Here is a 22,610-nt window from a genome sequence, read left to right on the forward strand (position 1 = left end):
TTTTTAGTGGTGGTTCTTTGCACAGTGTCTTTTTCCATCCACTTATTTTTATCCTATTTGTATCTTTGGATCTAAAGTGTGTCTTCTGTAGACAGCATTTAATTTGATCTTGCTCTTTTTTGATTGACTCCTACAATCCCTGCCTCTTGGTTGTATTGCTTAATGCATTCACAGTAAATGCTTTCTGGGTGTGGTTGGATTTATGTCTGCCATTTTGCATTTTGTTTTCTGTCTGTCTCATGTCTCTGTCCTTCTGTACCTGCATTACTGTTTTCTTTGCATTGAGTATTTCCTAAGGTAATATTTTAATTCCTTTCATGATTTTTAGCTTCTTTTTTAATTCTCTTAATGATTTTAAGGTTTACATTATAGTCTTATCAGAATTGACTTCAGGTTTACATTAACTTAATTCCAACATTATATAGAAACTTATAGCTCCACTCCATTCTCCTCTGTTTTGGTTATACATGTTGCTGTGTGTTCAGTTCAGTTCAGTTGGTTAGTTGTGTCTGAATCTTTGTGACCCCATGGACTGCAGCACGCCAGGCCTCCCTGTCCATTACCAACTCCAGGAGTTCACTCAAACTCATGCCCATTGAGTTGGCGATGCCATCCAGCCATCTCATCCTCGGTCGTCCCCTTCTCCTCCTGCCTTCCATCTTTCCCAGCATCAGGGTCTTTTCCAATGAGTCAGCTCTTCGCATCAAGTGGCCAAAGTATTGGAGTTTCAACTTCAGCATCAGTCTTTCCAATGAATATTCAGGACTGATTTCCTTTAGGATGGAGTGGTTGTATCTCCTTGCAGTCCAAGGGACTCTCAAGAGTCTTCTCCAGCACCACAGTTCAAGAGCATCAGTTCTTCGGCGCTCAGCTTTCTTTACAGTGCAACTCTCACAGTCATACATGACTACTCGAAAAACCATAGCCTTGACTAAACGAACCTTTGTTGCAAAGTAATGTCTCTGATTTTTAATATGCTGTCTAGGTTGGTCATAACTTTTCTTCCAAGAATCAAGTGTCTTTTAATTTCATGGCTGCAGTCACCATCTGCGGTGATTTTGGAGCCCCCCAAAATAAAGTCAGCCATTGTTTTCCAATCTATCTGCCATGAAGTGATGGAAGTGGATGCCGTGATCTTTGTTTTCTGAATGTTGAATTTTAAGCCAAATTTTTCTCTCTCCTCTTTCACTTTCATCAAGAGGCTCTTTAGTTCTTCACTTTCTGCCATAAGGGTGGTGCCATCTGCATATCTGAAGTTATTGATATTTCTTCAGCAATCTTGATTCCAGCTTGTGCTTCATCCAGCCAGGCATTTCACATGATGTACTCTACATATAAGTTAAATAAGCAGGGTGACAATATACAGCCTTGACGTACTCCTTTTCCTATTTGGAACCAGTCTGTTGTTCCATGTCCAGTTCTAACTGTTGCTTCTGGACCTGCATAGAGATTTCTCAAGAGGCAGGTCAGGTGGTCTGATATTCCCATCTCTTTCAGAATTTTCCACAGTTTATTGTGATCCACACAGTCCAAGGCTTTGGCATAGTCAATAAAGCAGAAATAGATGTTTTTCTGGAACCCTCTTGCATTTTCGATGATCCAGCAGATGTTGGCAATTTGATCTCTGGCTCCTCTGCCTTTTCTAAATCCAGCTTGAACATCTGGAAGTTCATGGTTCATGTATTGTTGAAGCCTGGCTTGGAGAATTTTGAGCATTACTTTGCTAGTGTGTGAGATGAGTGCAATTGTGCAGTAGTTTGAACATTGTTTAGCATTGCATTTCTTTGGGACTGGAATGAAAACTGACCTTTTCCAGTCCTGTGGCCACTGCTGAGTTTTCCAAATTTGCTGGCATATTGAGTCAGCACTTTCACAGCATCATCTTTCAGGATTTGAAATAGCTCAACTGGAATTCCATCACCTCCACTAGCTTTGTTCGTAGTGATGCTTTCTAAGGCCCACTTGACTTCACATTCCAAGATGTCTGGCTCTAGATGAGTGATCACACCATGGTGATTATCTTGGTCATGAAGATCTTTTTTGTACAGTTCTTCTGTGTATTCTTGCCACCTCTTAATATCATCTGCTTTTGTTAGGTCCCTACCATTTCTGTCCTTTATCGAGCCCATCTTTGCATGTAGTTGCTTTTAAAATAAGTTAAGAGAAGAAATATGCCGTTATGTTCTCTTTATTAGCATACATGTTTTCTCATTTGATTATTTTTTATAATTCCTTATTTTTCATTGATATTTGACGACTCCTTATAGTAATACCTTCCTTTAATTATTTAAACATGATTTTCTTTAGTTCTTTGAATATATTTATAATAGCTGCTTTGAACTCATTGTCTGATGAATCCAACATCTGGACCCTCTCAAAGACATGTGCAGTCTACCGGAGATGACTGGTTTCCACCTTGTTCTCCTTGCCTCTTTCCCTGATCTCCGCATAAGCTTTTGGTTGGTCTGCCTCTATAGCTGTCACACCTAGCTGTCAGCCTCCACTAACTGCTAACTGATTGCTCTATTGTTTTCACCAATATCCCAGGGCATAAATTGCTTCATAGTCTGATTGCAGTTAAGTCAGATCTCTGTAGAAGCTAACGAGTTTGCTAAGTTGCCAGCCTTTGAGACTTGTGCTTATTACCCTGAGGAATCTTCCTGCCTTTTTCTTTGTCTAGTTCCCTCCGTTAAACTTTTAGCTGGTTTGCAGCTTTTCATGTTACTACTACTGTCATGGAACTACCAGCTTTCTTTTATTCACTCCCAAGATCTCCATAGTTTTGGACATTGCCCTTTAAAATGAATTTCCCCACGATCTATTCCAAGTAAAGTAATTCCATTAGGTGGAGGACAGAGCTTTCTATTCTTAACTGTCTACCTTTTCCCCTGGGAGGACCCTCCACCTTGCCTTAGTGAAATTAGGGTCAGAGGCAAAGAGATGACTTCACTTTGAAGGAACACCCTGCTCTCAGAGTAGAGCATGTACTTTTAACTTGCCCCTTCTGGTAAAGAACCTCTGTCTTAGGAGTGAGTAATTGGGATCTAATACTTTTGGCTTACTACACCAGGAAAAGAGCTTTTCTGCCTTATACATGGGGGCTGGTTGGGTGAAGGGACTCTTTTACTCTTCTCATGCGGCCCGCCTGGCATAGAGTTTCTGCAGCATGGAGGTGGGGGAGTGGGGCAGGTGGGAGATGCCAGCAGCGTTCCCTTCAAGGGTGAAATTCATTCCTAGGCTGGAATGTGGGAGCTCCTGCAGCACCTGTTTGGTGTAGAACATCTGAGTTATCCTGAGTTGTGGGGTGTAACTGTAAGTGGTTTATGGCTCATATGTCATGGATACTTTCTGTTCTCACCTCTGTTTAATGTTTTCTTGAATAAATGTTTGGTTTTTTGTTTTGTTGTTATATGCCCTTGAGACAATTTTCAGAGACATTAAGTGGTTGACTTTAAAAATTTTCTTTCTACCAGTTCAGTTCAGTCAGTTCAGTCATTCAGTTATGTCTGACTCTTTGCGACCCCACGGACTGCAGCACGCCAGGCTTCCCTGTCCATCAACAACTCCCAGAACTTGTTCAAATTCACGTGCATCCAGTCAGTGATGCTTTCCAACCATCTTATCCTCTGTTATTTCCTTCTCCCACCTTCAGTCTTTCTCAGCATCAAGGTCTTTTCCAGTGAGTCAGTTTTTCACATCAGGTGGCCTAAGTATTGGAGTTTCAGCTTCAGCATCAGTCCTTCCAATGAATAGTCAGGACTGATTTCCTTTAGGATGGACTGGTTGGATCTCCTTGAAGTCCAAGGGACTCTCAAAAGTCTTCTCCAACACCACAGTTCAAAAGCATCAATTCTTCAGCACTCAGCTTTCTTTAAAGTCCAACTTTCACATCCATACATGACTACTGGAAAAACCATAGCTTTGACTAGACGGACTTTTGTTGCCAAAGTAATGTTTTACAGGAGAAATGGTCCACCTAGCTCATCATGCCACTATTCTTGAAGTCTCACTCTCCCATGTTATCTTTCAGAAGCTTTTTTGTTATGCTTTTCATATTTAGGTCTGTAATCCTTCGGAAGTTGATTTTTTTCTGTGTGGTGTTGGATTGGAATAGTTTTCATTTCCCTGTGACTGTCCTGATATCCGAGCACAATTTACTGAAAAGAATTGTTCTTTCACACTGTTTTCCTTTTTTTGTAAGTCAAGTGTGTATGCCCAGAAACAGGTCTGTGTCTAGGCTTTATATTCTATATTATGTTTGTCTTTGTGTGTGTGTTATAGTTTTATAGTTTTATAATTAGGTTGATATTCAATAAAATACCTTTCCTGCTTTTTGATAGGTGAAATTTTAAAGATATTTTCCTGACATTTCTGTCTCAATTATTAAGTGAACTACTAATCTAGGAAGTGCTGTGAAAGGATTTTGCAAGTGTAATTAAAGTTACTAATCAACAGACCTTAAAATAGATTATTTTGGATTATTTGGGTGGGTCCTGTTGTAATCAGACAAGCCCTTAAAAATAGAAGAGAATAAAAGAAGGCAGAAGAGGGAAGCAAAAGAGAAGGGGCAGAAGGAGAGATCAGAGGGATTTACTCAGAAGCAATGAATAGGACTTAAACTGCTGTAACTGCCTTTGAAAGGGGGTGACATGAGTCAGGGGGAGTGTAGGCAGTCTCCAGAAACTGAGACCAAACCCCGCTTGAGGGGTAGCAGGGAAATGGGGGCCTCTGTCCTGTAACTGCTTGGCACTGATTGATGTCAACCTGGACCATTCTAAACAAACCTGGAAATATATTCTCTCCTAGAGTGTCTGGACAGGGACACAGCTTGGCCGATACCTTGATTCATTCTTGTGAAACTCGAAGGAGAGAACCAGCTGAGCTGTGATGTGCCAAGATATCTGACCCATAGAACTTGGAGATAATAAATGGGTACTTTAAGCTGATAAGTGTATAGTTAACTTGTTAGGACAGCAGTGGACGCTTTATTTTAGATTTTCTTCAAAATTGCTTTGGCTGTTTTTGGCTAAGTTAAAAAATCAAACACCCATCTGTTGGGACTTTCATTGAGATAACACTGAATATATTGATTATATCTTTACAATAATGAGTGTTACAAAAGGCAGTGCCAGAGAATGTTCAGAGTACTATACAATTGTGCTCATTTCACATGCTCGCAAGGTAACACTCAGAATCCTTCAAGCTCGGCTTCAGCAATATGTGAACCAAGAACTTCTGGATGTACATGCTGGATTTAGCAAAGGCAGAGGAACCAGAGATCAAATTGCCAACATCTATTGGATCATAGAGAAAGCAAGGGAATTCCAGGAAAACATCTACTTCTGCTTCATTGACTACACTAAAGTCTTTGACTGTGTTGATCTCAACAAACTGGAAGATTCTTGAAGAGACGGGAATATCAGACCACCTTACCTACTCCTGAGAAACTTGTATGCAGGGCAAGAAGCAACAGTTAGAACTGGGGTTGGAACAGTGGACGGGTTCAAAATTGGAAAAGGAGTACATCTTAGACTGTGTATTGTCACTGTATGTACTCTGCATAACTTCTAGGTATTTTTACTTTTTAATGTTATTGTAAATAAGATACCTGTTTTAGTTTTATTATTTTTTGTTTATTGATGATATGTGGAGATTCATAACTTCTATGCAGAGTACATCATGTGAAATGTCAGGCTGGATGAATCACAAGCTGGAATCAAGATTGTTGTAAGAAATATCAGCAATCTCAGATATGCAGATGATACCACTCTAATAGCAGAAAGTGAAGAGGAATTAAAGAGCCTCTTGATTGAAGGTGAAAGAGGAGAGTAAAAAAGCTAGTTTAAAACTCTGTTCAAAAAACTAAGATCATGGCATCCAGTCCCATCATTCATGGCAAATAGATGGGGGAAAATGTAGAAACAGTGTCAAGTTTTATTTTCTTGGGTGCCAAAATCACTGCAGATGTACTGCAGCCATGAAATTAAAATGACACTTATTCCTTGGTGAAAAGCTATGACAAACCTAGACAGTGTATTAAAAAGCAGAGACATCAATTTGCCAACCGAAGTTCGTATAGTCAAAGCTAGGGTTTTTCTAGTAGTCCTATACAGATACGAGCGTTGGACCATAAAGAATACTGAGTGCCAAAGAATTGATGCTTTAGAATTGTGCTGGAGAAGACTCTTGAGAGTCATTTGGACAGCATGGAGATCAAACCAGTCAATCCTAAAGGAAATCAGTCCTGAGTATTCATTGGAAGGACTGATGCTAAAGCTCCTGTACTTTGGGCACCTTGTGTGAAGAGTTGACTCATGGGAAAGACCTTGATGCTGGAAAAAATGCAGACAAGAGAAGTGGATGGCAGAGGATGAGATGGTTAGACATGAGTTTGAGCAAACTCCAGGAGATAGTGAAGGACAGGGAAGCCTAGTGTGCTGCAGTCCATGGGGTTTCAAACAGCGGGACACAGGTTAGTGACTGAACAAAATAATTTATGCCTATAGTGTATTCCTGCCATCATTTTAATAATGTTTTATAGTTTTCTCTGTAATAAACTTGCATAATTACTGTTGCATTTCTAGGTATTTTTACTTTTTGATGTTATTGTAAATAAGATACCTATTTTAGTTTTATTATTTTTTGTTTATTGATGATATGTGGAAATTCAGTAAATTTTTGCATTTGACTTGATAATCGGTAACTTTGGTTATAATTCTGATAATTTAGCTAGATTTGTTCTCTATAAACATACGGCCTATGAATGATAATTTCATTTCATCTTTTCCAATCCTTATATGTATTTGTTTTTTCCAGCCTTGTGGTGACTGACTTCTAGTCATATGATTTCTAGTAAGGTGTTGAATAGATTGGTTATCATGGGAATACTTTTATTGTTACTAATTTTAGAAGTAGGGGGAGAATTTTTCAGTGTTTCACAATTTATTATGCATCTGCCCTTTTTCAGATCAAGGAAATTCCTATTACTAGTTACTAGTTTTTTGTTGTTGTTTGTTTAAATCACAAATGGATATTAAATTTTATCAGATGCTTTTTCTGCATCTTTTTGGACAATCTAAATTTTTTCCAGGTTTTTTTTTTTAATGTGATGGATATTATTTTATTGCTTTTGAAGTGTTAAACCAACCCTGTTTTCCTGGACTAAACCCGATTTAATTTTGAGCTCTTATTTTTCTTCAGATTAATTTACTGATCTTTGTTTAGTATTTTTCACCTATGTTCATGAATGAGATAGGTCTATTACTTCTTCCAAATATGTTCTCTAGATTTTGGAACAGCTCATGGGAGCTATATTTCCTAATTTGGGGCATTTTGATAACAGTTTGTGTCTTTCATGTGCTGAAAATAAATTTTACTGACTATATAAGACACCTTATATTTTCCTATCATGATTATCTGGAATATGTTGCTCTGTTTTCTTGTGGCATAAACTACTGCCTTTGAAAATTAGATGTTGGCCTTCTGGGCTGAATTCTTAAGTATACATGGTACTCTTTCAGTAAGCAGTTTTATTTTATTTTTTTTTAATTTTCAAGAAAGCTTTCTTGAATTGTGGTTTTTACTGTTTATTCTGGTATGGTAGTGCTCTTTAAGGACTTTTGTTTTCTGAATGTTGGATCCCTGTTACCTCATTAAGTAGTTGCTTTGTCTTAATCCTTTTAATCTCTTCATTTCTTTTGATTTCAGAACTGTTCCTCCTTTTTCTTATTTCCTTAAAGCATTATCTTTTTTCTTGGATTCATTCAGGCTTAATCTTCATTTCTGAAAATGTTAGGTTTTATATCAAGGTAACATTGACTTCATAAAAATGAGTTGGGAAGTACCTTTTCTTTTACCATTTTCTCAAGTAATTTATGTAAGAAGGGTGTTAGAGCATCATTCAAATACTTGGTAGAATTCACTGAAGCTTTCTAGGCTTGGAATTTTCTCTGTGAAATTTTAAGTAGATGGCTTCAGTTTCTGTAATGTCATAATGCTCTTTAGAATTTTAATTTTCATATCAGTTTTGGTAAATTGTGTCTTCTAAGAATCCCTTCATTTTATGTAAAATTTCAAATGTGTCTGCATAAAATTGTAAATAATACTCTCGTGATCTTTCTTTGTCTAGAGTCTACTGTGATGTCCTCTTTTTCATTCTAGATGGTCACTGTCTGTGTCTTGTCTCTCTTCTTGACCCATCTTACCAGTTTATGCCTTTTCATGGAACCGTCTTTTAGTTTCGTTCACTGGGCTATGGTTTATTCAGAAGTATCTTGCTTAATGTTTAAACATGAGGTATTTCTAAATGTTTTTTCTTACTAATTTCTATCTTAACTCCACCATAGTAAGAAGTAAATCTATAAGATTTCAGTTCTTCAAAATTTGAGACTTACTTTATGGCAGGCATATAGTCTGTCTTGGTAAATATTCCTTATATAGGGCTAAGTTTTTTTTTTTTTGGCTGTGGTTATTAGATGTCATGTAATATGTATATCAGTTATATCCAGTTTGTTTCCTTTTAAAACGGTTGTCATTACTTTTTAACTTTGCTCTTATTCAGAGAAAAGTTTGTTAAAATGTCCAAAAAACAATTGTAGATTTGTTGTTTCTCTGTATAGTTTTTGTCATTTTTGCTTTATCTATTTCAAATATGTTATATAGGTGCTTAGAAATTAAGCATTTTTGTTTCTGCCTGCTAAAACAAACCTTTTATTAACTAACACTAAATGTCTGATAACAGTAATAATGGATATTTCCTAATAGAGTACTTTATTAAGTGGTTTCCCTGGTGGGTCAGTGGTAACAAATCCACTTGCCAATGCAGGAGACATGGGTTTGATCCCTGGGTGGGTAAGATCCACTGGAGAAGGAAGTGGGAACCCAGTCCAGTATTCTTGCCTAGGAAATCCCATGGCTAGAGGAACCTGCTGTGTACGTCCATGGGGTCACAAAAAAGTCGTACATGGCTTAGCGACTAAACAACAGACTAGTGTTGACAGATAATGTTAGCTTCAGGTCTTAAATGTTGGCATGGTATACCTTTTTCTATCCTATTATTTGCAACTTTTGGTTATAGAAATTGTAAGCCTTTTGTAAGTAGCATAAGTTCTTTGTAAAAAATGGGTTTGACCATGTTTATGTTTTAATTGGAACACTTAGTAAGTTTACATTCATTATACTTACTGATATATTTGAGTTTAAATAGATATTTCTAATACGTGATTTCTAGTTATACTGTTTCTTTGAACTTTCTTTCATTCTCCTTTTCTACCTTTGGATGATGATGATGAATATTTTGGCCATGTCACTGTGAGATATTACTTCCCTGACCAAGGATCAGATCGATGCTCCATGCACTGGAAGGGCAAAGTTATCTTCCACAATTAGCTTAATAATATCCCAATCTGCTTTTCTGTGTTTGTTTATTGGTTGGTTGATTCTTGGTGGTTTTATGTATTTAAGTGGTTGTCCTAGAAATTGAAAATGCTTTCCTGATTTGTTAAAGTATAGCATGTCTCAGTACATTTTCTTCTTCCTCAGCACAGCAACCTCAGAAGGTATTAACTGCGCCCTTCCCTCTTGGATTCTGTGCTGTTCACTGCTCTGTAGTTAGTTCCATGCGTGCTTTTGAGCACCCAAAAGACATCGGTGTTTTATATAGTTATGTTGAGTTTCTATTTTCTATGTGATTACTTTTTTTTTAGTTGAGTTGATTTTCTATTTTCCTAAAGAATACTCTTATAATTTTGGAGTCTGTCTGGTGAGGAATTGTTTGGGATTGCTTGTCTGATAATGTCTTTTTTCCATGTGTATTCTTGAAAGTGTTTTTGTTTGTTGTTTTTTTGGCTGGACATGGGGAATCTAGGTAGGGAGTTAAATGGTTTGGCCAAAAAGTTTGTTGGATGTTTGCTGTACGATGGTTTGCTGTATGATGGTTCTAGTAGCAATTTTGTTAGATTGTGTTGTAACAACTGTCATATCAGCGCTCATTTTTTAAAAAAGCCTTATCAAAATTGGTGAATTTTTGTGTAGCCTTTTTAGTATTGAAGATGGAGGAAAGGCAACATTTTTGGCATGTTGTGCTTTATATTTGAAGAAAGGTAAAAATGCAACACTGAAAAAAAGATTTGTGTAGTGTATGGAGAAGGTGCTGTGACTGATCAAGCACATCAAAAGTGGTGTGCAAACTTTTGTGTTAGAGATTTCTTGCTTGCTGATGCTCCTCCATTGAGTAGACCAGTTGAAGTTGATAGTGATCAAATTGGGACATTAATTGAGAACAGTCAATGTTAAACCATGCTGGAATAGCCAACAGACTCAAAACATTCAAATCAACCAACCATTGAAAATCATTTGCACCAGCTTGGTTATGTTAATCACTGTGATGTTTGGGTTCCACATAAGTTAAGGGGGTGGAGGAACGGGAACCTCCTTGACCATATTTGTGCTTGTGATTCTCAATTTAAACATAATGAAAATGTTCTGTTTTTAAAACAAATTGTGACAGATGCTGATACACTATGGAATAATGTGGAATGGAAGAGATTGTGGGGCAAGCAAAATGAATCGCCACCAACCACAGTGAAGGCTGGTCTTGAAGGTGGTGGTGTGTATATGGTAGGATTGGAAGGGAGGACTCTGTTATGAGCTCCTTCAGGGAAACCAAATGTATAATTCCAACAAGTACTGCTCCCAGTTAGGCAAACTGAAAGCAGCACTCAACAAAAAGTGTCCGGAATTAGTCAACAGAAAATGCATAATCTTCTATCAGAATAAGGCAAGATGATGACCAGACAAAATCTGCTACAGGCTGACTGAGAAGTTCTGATTGATCCACCATATTTACCAGATATTGCACCTTCGGATGTTCATTTATTTTGGTCTTTACAAAATTTTCTTAATGGAAGATTGTAAAAGGCACCTGAAACCGTTCTTTGCTCAAAAAGAGAAAAAGCTTTGGGAAGATGGATTATTAAGTTGCCTCAAAAATGGCAGAAGGTAGCAGAACAAAACAGTGAATGTTGTTAAATATGTTGTTTAATAAAGTTCTTGGTGAAAGTGAAAAATATGTCTTTTATTTTTACTTAAAAACCTAAAGGGGCCTTTTGGCTAATCCAGTATTTTCCTTTAGCACATTGAGTGTTACACCATTGAGACCTGGTTTCCGTTGTTTGTGTTCAGAGATCAACTGTCAGCCCTGTCGTTGCTGCTTTGATGGAATCCTGCTTGTAGTCTCTTTGCCTTTCAGGTTTTGGGGGAGTTTATTTTTGGTTTTCAAGCAGTTTTACTGCGATATATCCAGGTACACTTCTCTTGTTCTACTTGGTGTTTGTATGACTTCTTAGGTCTGTGACTTGGGACTGCACTATCCAGTGCCACTAGCTGTGTGTGGTTATTTATTTAATTATCATTAGTTGAACTAACTATCAGTAGTTAAACATTAACTATTAGTTAAAGATCCATTTATTCACATTTCAGGTTCTCAGTAGCCACATGTAGTTCTTGGCTGCCTTATTGGCAGGTGGATGGCATTTCCATCATTGCTGAAAGTTTTCTTGGACAGCACTCTTGAGGGGCTTTCACAAAGTATTGTAAAATTCTCATTCCATATCACTTCAAATAGTGTCCTGTCCAGTTGTGTTCTCTTCTTTTGGGACTCCAGTTTACATGTATTAGACCTTCTTATCTTGTGTCCTATGTTTCTTAAGCCCTTTTCTGTATTTTCATCATCATATTCCTGTGTGTGTTTTTTTAAAATTGTATTTCTGAGCTATTTCCTAGTTCATTAATTCTCTCTAAAGCTATATCTAATATGCATCAAGCTCATCAACTGAGTTGGTTTAGGTTCTTTTCCTTGTTAGTTCTAGAAGTCAGTTTGGTTTTCTTTGTAGTTTCAGGCTCTCTGCCAAAGTTCTCAGTCTTACTCTTCAGCACAGTTATTTAAAAGTCTGTGTCTGATAACTTAATTATCTAGATCCCTTTGGGTCATGCTTCATTTCCTTTTCAGTTATGTGTTATTTTTTTGGGTTTCTCTTTTTTCTTTTTAAATTGGCAACTATAGAAATATTTTGGGGGCCTTTTAATTGAATGATAGCAATCTTCTGTGACAGAGGATTTATAAGTCATTTAATTTTGGCAGAAATATAGGGGCATTATAAATCTCAGGTTTCTTGAACTGCTTTTAAGGATTAAGATTAAAAGCTGAACTTCATTTAATCCCAGTCATTCTTGCTCTGAGATTGGGATACCAGTTCAAAGTTTGGAGGTGGCTCTGGATTTCATTTTTTCTCTGGCTAGCTCAGTGATAAGACTTCCCTGATGGCTCAGTAGTAAAGAATCTGCCTGCCTGTGCAGAAGATGTGAGTTTGATCCCTGGGTCAGAAAAATTCCCTGGAGAAGAAATAGCAACCCACTCCACTGTTCTTGCTTGGGAAATCCCAGGGACAGAGGAGCATGGCAAGGCTGCAGTCCATGAGTCACAAAGAGTTGGACACGACTTAGCGACTAAACAACAACAAGCTCAATGATGCTGGCAAAGTTTTGTTTAGATTCTCAGCATCTAAGTCACTAAGTTTGGAATCCACAAATGCCTCCAGAGGCAGGAAAGCCTATATACCACGCTCACCTCTCTGGAATGTTGTTTCCTGAATTTTGGACTGAAGCTGAACTCTGTACATAACTATCAACAGGCGATTTAAACAACAGAAAGAAAACAAGGGAGAGAGGAAAGGAGTGAAGAGAGTAAAGAAGATTCAAATTTACCCCAAATTCCCAAACCAAATAAAGAACTAAAAAAATAAATGCAAGCTAAAGCTTTCTGGAATACTATTCAGCCATAAAAAAGAATGAAATCATGCCATTTGCAGCAACGTGGATGGACCTAAAGACTGTCACACTGAGTGAAATAATCTGACAGAGAAAAACAAGTATTGTCTGCCTTATGTCTATAAGCAGACTTTTCTTTTTAAAATTTAGTCCAGTTTTTCAGGTTTCCTCAGTCAGAAGATTGGTGTGATGTACCTAATCATCATTACTAGAAATGGAAAGTTCTTTTTTTCTCTAATTTTTTAAGGTTGATGTTTATTACAGTATAGTTGATTTACAGTGCTGTGTTAGTTGTTGCTGTAAGACGAAGTGGACTAGTCATATCCACTCTCCCAGATTTCAGCCCTGGGCTGGTCATCGCAGAGTTTTGAGTGGAGCTCCCCGTGCTGTATGGTAGGTTCTTATTAGCTGTCTGCTTTATGGCGGCTTAGAAGGTGAGGAGTCTGCCTGCAGTGTGGGCACCTGGCTTCGATCCCTGTGTTGGGAAGATCCCCTGGAGAAGGAATGGCAGCCCACTTCATTATTGCGTGGAGAATCCCATGGACGAAGGAGCCTAGCAGGCTATAGTCCGTGGGGTTGCAGAGTCAGACGTGACTGAGCCACTTCACTTTCACTTTAATTTTTTTGTGTATAGTGGTGTGTATATGTCAGACCAATCTCCCAATGTATCCTTCTTACTGCGCTTTTCCCCCTTTGTAGCCATAAATTTGTTTTGTACATCTGTGACTGTTTCTGTTTTGCAAATAGGTTTATTTGTATCTTTTTCTTTTTCTTTTTTAAGGTTCCACATGGAAGCAATATCAGGATACTTGTTTTTCTCTGTCAGATTGATTTCACTCAGTATGACAGTCTCTAGGTCCATCCATGTTGCTGCAAATGGCATGATTTCATTCTTTTTTACAGCTGAATAGTATTCCAGAAAGCTTTTGCTTGCATTTATTTTTAGTACTTTATTTGGTTTGGGAATTTGGGGTAAATCTACATCTTCTTTACTCTCTTCACTCCTTTCCTCTCTCCCTTGTTTCCTTTCTGTTGTTTAAATTGCCTGTTGGTTATGTACAGAGTTTAGCTTGCGAAACAGTCATCTGGAGTTGTAGGTTTAAGTAGAAGGAGAAATGTTTTTGCTTTTAATGCATTCAAGATCATTGTAATCTTTAAAGCTTTTTTGGGGCCACTATTATACCAGTGTAAGTTAACGTTTGGGTTTAAATAATGTTTTTAGTGAATTACAGTATTTTTAAATAAGCTCCTTTCTCCTTTCATAAAATAATTATTATAAAGCTGATTAGAGTGAGTTTAACATTAAAGTCTAACAAATCATGTTTGTCATTCGTAAGAATTCATGACTTATGTTAGTAATGTTTCTGACTAGGATAATTTAATGCCCAATGTTTAATCCCAGAAACAGCCTGAGCCTTTGATAGCTTATGGTGAACGATGTCTTATTCATGATCTCCGAAAAAGAAGATTTAGCTCTGCAACCAGGCTTGATCTCTCAGAGCTTTTGTGTGTCAGAGTTTTATTAAAGTGGAGAAGGGACAGAGAAAGCTTCTGACGTAGACATCAGAAGGGTGAAGGAGAGTGCCCCATCTGCTGTCTTATCAAGGCCTTACTTTTACCAGACCCACTCCCACAACATACATCTTAACAAGATTAGTCAGAAGGTTCTAGTTAAGGAGAGACAAGTCCTTCTGCAGTGCAAGATACATCGTTATATAATCATGAGTACAGAGCTTACAGTAAAATACACCCTTGCACAAGATGAGTTGTTTTGTTGTGTATTAGCACTGGGCTTAAAAATTAGTCTTAAAGATTGTTGTCATAACAACTCAGTTTAAGAAAATACCTTTTTTGTAACTAACACAAAGCAGTGTAGAAAAAAATATTTGTCCCTTTCTCTTCCTTGGGAGTCCCAGACCCTTCCTCCTCCTTGAGGGCCCAGGACTCCTTATCAACCCACCTAAGAATTAACTCTCTCACCTTCTTGGCCTTTGGAAAATTTTCAGACATTATAGTTACTGACTTAATTTGTTAAACATCAAAGAGTGATAATGAATGTACAGTTGAGTAAATGATGTCTGGTACTACTTTTTTCCTATTATTAGCAAGGAATAATATGTTGATAAAATTCAAAAGTAACATGGGGCATATAATCCTATTACTCAAATATAGCTTTTTGATCCTGGAAAAGACTGTTTTCTAATGAATTATGTTTGATAAAATGGAGTTGTGTCTGGTTTAGGAATCTGGTTTTAAGAAGCCGTAGTTAATGATTGCACCTTTCATAATTCAGTAACTAAGGTCATTTTTGTTTTCTTTAATTTTCATTTGTTTATTTTTAACACCCAAGACATTTTATATTGGTGTATAGCTGATTAACAATGCTGTGATAGTTTCAGGTGAACAGTGAAGGGACTCAGACATACATATACATGTATCCATTCTCCCCCAAACCCCCCTCCCATCCAGGCTGGCACATAACATTGAGCAGAGTTGTGTGTGCTATACAGTAGGTTTTTGTTGGTTATCCATTTTAAATATAGCAGTGTGTATATGACCTTCCCAAAGTCCTTAACTATCCCTTCCCTCTGGCAATAATGAGTTCATTTTCTAAGCCTTTGAGTCTCTGTTTTGTAAGTTCATTCATTTGTACCGTTTCTTTTTTAGATTCCACATATAAGGGATGTCATATGATATTTCTCCATCTCTGTCTGGTTTATTTTCACTCGGTATGACACTGCCTAGGTCCATCCATGTTGCTGCAAATAGCCTTATTTCATCCTTTTTAATGGCTGGGTAATATTCCATCATATATCGTGTGTATGTGTGTGCACATACATATGTACACACACGTGCTATGTCTTCCTTTTCCACTCTTCCGTGGATGGACATTTAGGTTGTTTCCATATTTGGGCTGTTATAAACAGTGTTGCGACGCACACTGAGGTGCATGTGTCTTTTCAGGCCGTGTTTTCTCTGGATATGTGCCCAAGACTGGGGCTGCTGGTAGCTCTGGTTTTAGTTCCTAAGGAGCCTCCATACTGCTCTCCATAGTGGCTGTGCCGGTTCCACTCCCACCGGCAGCACAGCAGCGTCCTCTCGTCTCCACACCTCTCTGTCTTCTGCTTGTGGAGTTTTTGATGTTAGCCATTGTGACCAGTGTGAGATGGTAGCTAATCGTAGTTTTGAGTTGCATTTCTCTAATAACTAGTGATATTGAACACCTTGTGCTTATTGGCCATCTGTATGTCCTCTTTAGAGAAATGTTTATTCAGGTCTTCTGCCCATTTTTTGAGTGAATTATTTGTTTTGATGACATTAAGTGTCATAAGCTGTTTGTAAATTTTGAAGACTAATGCCTATCAGTCATATCATTTCCAGATATTTTCTCCCAATCTGTGGGTCTTTTCCCTTTTGCTTATTGTTTGAGGTCAGGTAGGTCCCATTTGTTTATTTTTGCTTTTATTTCCACTATTCTGAGAGATTGATTAAAAGAGATGTTGCTGTGGAGTATGTCGGAGAGTGTTTTGCCTATGTTTTCTTCTAAGAGTTTTATAGTGTCTGGTGTAACATTTAGGTCTTTAGTCCATTTTCAGCTTATTTTTGTGTATGGAGTTAAGGAATGATCTAACTTCTTTTTTTGTACATGTGGCTGTCCAGTTTTCCCAGCACCATTTGTTGAAGAGACTGTCTTTCAGTCATTATGTAGTCTTACCTTCTTTGTCATAGATTAACTGACTGTTGGTACATGGGCTTATTTCTGAGTTTTCTGTCGTGTTCTATTGATGTATATTTCTATTTTTGTGCCAGTACCATTCTGTTTTGATGGCTGAGCATTGTAGTAGTCTGAAGTCAGGGAGCCTGATTCCTCCAGCTCCGTTTTTCTTTTTCATGACTGCTTTGGCTATTTGGGGTCTTTTGTGTCCCCATTCACGTTTTGAGTTTTTTGGTCCTAATTCTGTGAAAAATGCCATTGGCAATTTGATAGGGACTGCGTAGAATCTGTAGATTTCCTTGGGTAGTATAGTCATTTTGACACTATTGAGTCTTCCAATCCATGAATATGGTATATCTTTCCATCTGTTTATGCCTTCTTTGATTACTTTTATTAGCATATTATAGTTTCCAGAGTATAGGTCTTTTGTCTCCTTAGATAGGTTTATTCCTGTGTATTTTATTGTTTTTGATGCAGTGGTAAATGGAATTGTTTCTTGAATTTCTCTTTCTGATCTTTCATTGATAGTGTATAGGAATGCAACAGACTAATGTGTATTAATTTTGTAACTTGCAACTTTACCAAATTCATTGATGAGTTCTAGCAGTTTCCTGATAGCGTTTTGAGGATCTTCCATGTATAGTATTGTGTCATCTGCAAACAGTGACAGTTTAACAACTTCTTTCCAGTTTGGATTCCATTTACTTCTTTTTCATGTCTGATTGCTGTAACTAGGACTTTCAAAACTATGCTGAATAAAAGTGGTGAGAGTAGATACCCCTGTCTTGCTGATCTTAAAAGGCTTGCTTTCAGCTTTTCTCCATTGAGTATGATGCTAGCTGTAGGTTTGTCATATATGACTTTTCTTATGTTGAGGTATGTACCCTCTTTGCCCACTTTCTGGAGAGTTTTTATCATAAATGGGTGCTGAATTTTGTCCAAAGTCTTTTCTGCATCTATTGAGATGATCATATGATTTTCATTCTTCAGTTTGTTGGTACAATGTATCATATTAATTTGCGGATGTCGAAAAATCCTTGCTTCCCTGAGATTAATCCCACGTAATCAGTGTGTGATCTTTTTAACATATTGTTGGATATGGACTGCTAGTATTTTGTTGATGATTTTTGCATCTATGTTCATCAGTGATAGGGGCTGTAATTTTTTTGTGGTATCTTTGTCTGATTTTGGTATCAGCATAATGGTGGCCTCATAAAATAAGTTGGGAAGTTTTCCTTCCTCTGTGACTTCTTGGAACAGTTTCAGAAGGATAAGGGTTAACTCTTTTCTAAATGTTTAATAAAATTCACCTGTGAAGCCATCAGGTCCTGGACTTCTATTTGTTGGGAAGTTTTTAATCATGGTTTCAATTTCATGCTTGTGATTGGTCTGTTCACATTTTCTATTTCTTCCTGGTTCAGTGTAGTGAGACTGTATCTTTCTAAGAATTTGTCTATTTTTTCCAGGTTGTCCATTTTATTGGCATACAGTTGTTCATAGTGGTCTCGATGGTTCTTGGTATTTCTGTGGAGTTGTTTGTAACTTCTCCTTTTTCATTTCTAATTTTACTGATTTTAGTTCTCTGTTTTTCTTGATAAGTCTACAGGTTTATCAACCTTGTTTATCTTTTCAAAGAACCTTTTAGTTTCATGGATCTTGGTGATTATTTTCTTTGTCTCTATTTCATTTATGTCTGCTCTGATGTTTATGATTTCCTTTTTTCTACTAACTTCAGGTTTTGTTTGTTCTTTCTCTAGTTGTTTTAGGTGTAAGGTTAGGTTGTTTATATGAGATTTTTGTTATATCTTGAGTTAAGATTGTATTGATGTAAACTTTCGTCTTAGAAGTGCCTTTGCTACATCCCATAAGTTTTGGACTGTTGTGCTTTCATTTGTCTCTAGGTATTTTTTTTTTTTCTTCAGTGATCCAATGATTGCTTAGTAACATGTTGTTTAGCTGCCACATGTTTGTGTTTTAGAGTTTTTTTATTCTAGTTTAACTGTATACCCATACTGTTGTGATCAGAAAAAAATGCTTGATATGATATCTGTGTTCTTAAATTTACCAGGCTTGCTTTTGACGCCCAGCTTGTGGTGAGTCCTGGAGAATGTTCTGTGTGTGCTTGAGGAAAATGTGTAGTCAACTGCTTTTGGATGGAATGCTCTATAAGTATCAATTATGTCTAAAATGTTATTTAAGGCCTACGTTTCCTTACTGGTTTTCTGTCTGGATGGTTTGTCCATTGATGAAAGTGGGGTATGAAAGTGTTTTAATTATTGTGTGACTGTCTATTATTGTGTGACTGTCAACTTCTCCCTTTATGTTCGTTAGTATTTGCTTACATGTTGAGGTGCTCCTATGTTGGGTGCATATATAATTGTTATATCTTCTTGGATTGAACCCTTGATCATTATGTAGTGTCCTTTGAATCTTAATAACAGTCTTGTTTTAAAGTCTATTTTTTTCTGATATGAGTATTGCTATTCCAGTTTTCTTACGATTTTCATTTGTGAGAAATACTTTCTCCCATCCCCTTACTTTCAGTCTGTAAGTGTCCATAGGTATGAGGTGCGTATCCTGTAGACAACATGTACATGTGTGCTGTGCTACATCGCTCAGTCATATCTGACTCTCTGTGGCCGCATGGACTGTAGCCTGCCAGGCTCCTCTGACCATGGGATTCTCCAGGCAGAATACTGGAATCGGTTGCCATTTTTTACTTCAGGGGATCTCCCCAACCCAGGGATTGAACCCAGATCTCCTGTGTTGAGGCAGATTCTTTACGGGCTGAGCCAGCAGAAAAGCCCACGACAACATATATATTGTCTTGTTTCTGTATCTAACCAGCCAGTCTATGTCTTTTGGCTGGTGCATTTAATCCATTTACTTTTAAGGTAATTATTAATATGTGTGATCCTATTACTGTTTTGTTAATTGTTTTCAGTCACTTAGTCGCTCAGTTGTGTCCAACTCTTTGTGACTCCATGAAATGCAGCATGCCAGCCTTTCCTGGCCATCACCAACTCCTGGAGCCTACTCAAACTCCGATCCATCATGTCGGTGATGCCATCCAACCGTCTCATCCTCTGTCGTCCCCTTCTCCTCCTGCCCTCAATCTCTCCCAGCATCAGGGTCTTTTCCAATGAGTCAGTTCTTCACATCAGGTGGCCAGAGTATTGGTGTTTCAGCCTCAGCATCAGTCCTTCCAATGAATATTCAGGACTGATTTTCTTCAGGATTGACTGGTTGGATCTCCTTGCAGGCCAAGGGATTCAAGAGTCTTCTCCAGCACCACAGTTCAAAAGCATCAACTCTTTGGCGCTCAGCTTTCTTTACGGTCCCACTCTCACATCCGTAAATGACTACTGGCAAAGCCATAGCTTTGACTAGACAGACCTTTGTTGGTAAATTAATGTCTCTGCTTTTTAACATGCTGTCTAGGTTGGTGATAGCTTTTCTTCCAAGGAGCAAGCGTCTTTTAATTTCATGGCTGCAGTCACCCTCCTCAGTGAATTGTTTTGGGTTTATTTTTTATAGATCTTATTGTTTTCTTGTGTTCCCTGCCTAGAGAAGTTCCTTTATCATTTGTTGTATGACTGGTTTAGTGGTGCTGAATTCTCTTAGCTTTTGCTTGTCTCAAAGGTTTTGATTGCTCCATCAAATCTGGATGAGAGTCTTGCTGGGTAGAGTATTCTTGGTTGTAGGTTCTTCCCTTTAATCACTTGGAATATATCATGCCATTCCCTTCTGGCTTGTTAGAGTTTCTGTTTAGAAACCTGCCAATAATCTTATGGGTTTTTCACTTGTATGTTCGTTGTCTGTTTTTCTGGGTGCTTTTAATAATTTATCTTTGTTTTAAATTTCTGTCAGTTTGATTACCAAGTGTCTCAGTGTGTTCCTCCTTGGATTTATCCTGCTGGGGATGCTCTGTGCTTCTGGGACTTGGTTGACTATTTCCTTTCCAATGTTGGGGAAGTTTTCAGCTATTTTCTCTTCAAATATTTTCTGAGATCCTTTCTGCCTCCTCCTTTGGATACCTCTCTAAAGTGAATATTGGTGCATCTAATGTTGTCCCAGAGGTCTGTTAGGCTATCTTAATTTATTCTCATTGTTTTTATCTCTGTTCTGTTTTGCAGCATTGATTTCTTGCATTCTATCTTCCAAGTCACTTATCAGCTCTTCTGCCTCAGATATTGTGCTGTTGATTCTAGTCTATTGTTCATTTATGTTTGTTTAGTTCTTTTCAGTTCAGGTAAGTTCAGTTGCTCAGTTGTATCTGACTCTTTGCGACCCCATGGACTGCAGCATGCCAGGCCTCCCTGTCCATCACCAACTCCCGGAGTTTACTCAAACTCATGTCCATTGAGTTGTTGATGCCATCCAACCATCTCATCCTCTGTCATCCCCTTCTCCTGCCTTCAGTCTTTCCCAGCGTCAGGGTCTTTTCCAGTGAGTCAGCTCTTCGCATCAGGTGGCCAAAGTAAGTATTGGAGTTTCAGCTTCAGCATCAGTCCTTCCAATGAACACCCAGAACTGATCTCCTTTAGGATAGAGTGGTTGGATCTTCTTGCAGTCCAAGGGACTCTCAAGAGTCTTCTCCAACTGCACGGTCCAAAAGCATCAATTCTTTGGCGCTCAGCTTTCTTTACAGTCCAACTCTCACGTCCATACATGACTAATAGAAAAACCATAGCTTTGATTAGATGGACCTTTGTTGGCAAAGTGATGTCTCCGCTTTTTAATATGCTGTCTAGGTTGGTCATAACTTTTCTTTCAAGGAGCAAGCGTCTTTTAATTTTATGGCTGCAGTCACCATCTGCAGTGATTTTGGAGCCCAAAAAATAAAGTCAGCCATTGTTCCCCATCTATTTGCCATGAAGTGATGGGACCGGATGCCATGATCTTAGTTTTCTGAATGTTGGGTTTTAAGCCAAGTTTTTCACTCTCCTCTTTGACTTTCATCAAGAGGCTCTTTAGTTCTTCATTTTCTGCCGTAAAGGTGGTGTTATTTGCGTATCTGAGGTTATTGATATTTCTCCCAGCAATCTTGATTCCAGCTTGTGTTTCATCCAGCCTGGCATTTTACATGATGTACTCTGCATATAAGTTAAGCAAGCATGGTGATAATATACAGCCTTGATGTACTCCTTTCCCTATTTGGAACCAGTCTGTTATTCCATGTCGAGTTCTAACTGTTGCTTCCTGACCTGCATACAGATTTCTTAAGAGGCAGGCCAGGTGGTCTGATATTCCCATCTCTTTCAGAATTTTCCACAGTTTGTTGTGATCCACACAGTCTAATAATAAGTCTTCGGAATAGTCAATAAAATAGAAAAACATTTCTTGCATCTTCTGAATCTTTTTCTCCATTATTTTTCCAAGATCCTGACTCATGTTCACTGTTCTGAATTCTTTTTTGGGGAGATTGCCTATCTTCATTTGATTTAGTTGTTTTTCTGGAAATTTATCTTGTCCCTTCATTTGAAACATAATCCTTTCTTTTCATTTTGAGTAGCCTTCTGTGATTGTGGTATTAGTTCTGGAGGCTGATGGTATTGTATTTCTTATTTCTTCTGTCTGCTCTCTGGTGGATGAGGATAAGAGGCTTGTGCAGGCTTCCTATGAGAGGGATTGGCTGTGGGGGAAATTGTGTCTTGTTCTGGTGGACAGGGTGAAGTGAGGGAAGTCACTCAGTCGTGTCCAACTCTTTGTGACCCCATGGGCTGTAGCCTACCAAGCTCCTCCCTCCATGGGACTCTCCAGGCAAGAGTACTGGAGTGGGTTGCCATTTCCTTCTCGAGAGGATCTTCCCGACACAGGGATCGAACCTGGGTCTCCTGCATTCCAGGCAGACACTTTAACCTCTGAGCCACCAGGGAAGCTAGAGCTCTCTAAAACTTTAATCCAATTTTCTGCTAATGGGTGGGGCTATGCTCCCTCCCTGTTAGTTGTTTGCCTTGAGACCCAGTCCTGGAGTCTATAGACTGCTAAAGTAGGGCTATCGCTGATCTCCAAAAGGACTTATGCCAAGACACATCTCCCAGGACTGTTGCTGCCTCTACCCCGTCCT

The 22,610-nt window shown here is 38.2% G+C and overlaps 1 protein-coding gene and 1 non-coding gene across 2 annotated transcripts in view; one reads left to right on the top strand and one right to left on the bottom strand.

Moving 5' to 3' along the window:
• Window positions 1-22,610, top strand: part of TLK1 (tousled like kinase 1) — a 175,501-nt gene that overhangs the window by 15,811 nt on the left and 137,080 nt on the right. The gene's annotated exons all lie outside the window — the stretch shown is intronic.
• On the bottom strand, window positions 22,347-22,419 carry TRNAS-GGA (transfer RNA serine (anticodon GGA)). The gene has a single exon. It is a non-coding gene; the product is annotated as a tRNA-Ser (tRNA).

The sequence above is a fragment of the Capricornis sumatraensis genome, chromosome 3 (genome assembly GCF_032405125.1).
Source record: "Capricornis sumatraensis isolate serow.1 chromosome 3, serow.2, whole genome shotgun sequence".
In the NCBI taxonomy this organism is placed as follows: domain Eukaryota; kingdom Metazoa; phylum Chordata; class Mammalia; order Artiodactyla; family Bovidae; genus Capricornis; species Capricornis sumatraensis.